Source organism: Anneissia japonica, unplaced genomic scaffold (genome assembly GCF_011630105.1).
Source record: "Anneissia japonica isolate Jap-2015-1 unplaced genomic scaffold, ASM1163010v1 scaffold26572_len15904_cov119, whole genome shotgun sequence".
NCBI lineage: Eukaryota > Metazoa > Echinodermata > Crinoidea > Comatulida > Comatulidae > Anneissia > Anneissia japonica.
Genome location: NW_022727155.1, coordinates 1 through 2,194, shown reverse-complemented (window position 1 = coordinate 2,194; position 2,194 = coordinate 1).

Sequence of the window (2,194 nt, the reverse complement as noted above, 5' to 3'; positions counted from 1 at the left end):
CCTAGGCCTAGCTTCTTGATTATGAATGATTAGGCATATGTTGTACAAAAATTTCTCTCAATGCAATAATTCTTCAACTTTGATTTATTGTTTAGATTACAATTTACAAATAAATAAATAGGCCTCGGCTATTTGTTGGTTTGAAGATGACCAGCATATTTTATTTCATAAATTAAAGTTTACGAAGTCATAGGCCTAGAGGCCTAGGCCTAGATACAATTAGAAAACTTTCATGTTATTAATATTGTTATCATTCATTTACAGGCGAAATTAATATTATCGCCGACGATTCACAAACCTACTCTGTCTGCACAACCAACCTTTCTCCTCTGCAGTGTTGACTCTTCTTAGGAGCCTCATTCTATTAGAGTAGGCTGCTAGCAACTAGGTAAGTTATAGCCTAGGCCTAGATGATAGACTTTTAAAACAAAAAGATAATCGTAACGAAAAAAAATAAAGAATCGTCCTCACTTTATCTTCTCGAAATAATACAGCACATCACTGATTAATTAATTCCAAAGTTAGGTAAATATGATTATACAGTATATTATATTTACAATGATATGTTAAAATCCCATAATTGAATTGTCCTCATGAACAGAATAATGAAAGAAAGTCTATGCAGCATCAGTGTTTTATAAAATGTTATAAAGCTATACGCGCGCACGCTGTTTGGTGACGCGCGCACGCTGTTTGGTGACAACATGGCGCCCATGCGCCAAGTTGGCCAAACTCTCTCTATCTACGGCTCTGTTTAGCAAAGATCGTATAGCGCCGCTATGCGGCGCAAGATAGATAACTGGGATCGAAAAAGTGAAATCACCATGGGCGCCATGCGAGCAAGCAAATTGAACCAGCGAGTACCCGGAAGTGCATTTAAATAGGCGGCTATCGTTATGTAGGACAGTCATTGTTCTGCAAGTAATTGCTGAAATTGGAAAAATATTGGCCCGGTTTATCATTCTTTAGATTTCCGAAGGATGCAAAGAGGTAAGAAAGTCAGCTTATCGTTGAAAATAATAAATAATGGAAGAATATCTGTGAAAATAAATTATTGTAGCCTAGCCCTAGCGGCTAGTTAGCCTAGTCTACGCTAGACTAGCTAGCTGGACTCTGGAGAGAGAGAGATAGGCTTAGGCCTAACAATGACTCCGAAGGGCCTAAAAGCAATACAGTCCTTAGCTACCTACTCTGTAGCCAGCAAGAAGTCTAGCTTGTGTAGGGGATAGGCGAGCCTAGGCTAGGTATATAGTATAATAGTGTATAATTCATACACTACCATTACTATTTTACTATATAGTATTTCTGTACTAGCTAGGCAAGCCATAACTTATTGGCCTGGTCTAGTAGTGGTAGTAGGCTTATGGCATAAGCCTACTACCACTACTAGACCAGGCCAATTTTATTTTAGAATTGACTTAAAAAGTTGACATCGTTATAATTAACAATATATATAGAATAGGCCTATATTTATGTTTTCATTCAATTATAAACCTATATTGACTAAAAAATTTTTTATTATTAATTATCCCACAAGTGTTCAGTACACCACCCTTAACTTACAGTTTTATTATTAAAAGTAGTATGGATCTAGGCCAGAAAGATTGTTGAAACTAGTTTGCAGTTTGCCGAATGCCAGTTTGCCTTCTCAGAAACCATGAATCCCATTTTGCCAAAACACAGTTTGCCGATTTGACAATACAATATATCCTCTTGCCAATTCAGCTGAGCATATTTTTGATATTCATTATAAAATTTTAAAAATTTTTATATTAATTTTATTTTTATAGAAGTCAAGAATGGGTGCAAAGTATAAAACGAGATGACCCAAGGAAGAAATCTTATGAATACTTGTGATTGTTGAGTGTGTTCGAATTACTTTAAAAGCAATCAATTCAACAACTGACAAAAGTCTTATGCATGATGCTATTCCAACTGTGTTTTGTATTGCAAGTCCACCTACTGTAGAACAATAACAAATCACTGAAGAGCATTGAAAAGGTCACATGAAGTAGCAATTGGTAAATATACCTTGTGTACAGTAATATTATTAATAATTATGAGTTGTGTTTGGTTAAATATACTGTAAGCTTTACTGTTACAGTAGTAATGCTAACTGTTAATTGTTGTCAATATATAAATTGTTGATTTGATGTACAGTATTTCAATATACATTTTACTAATATTCATCAAC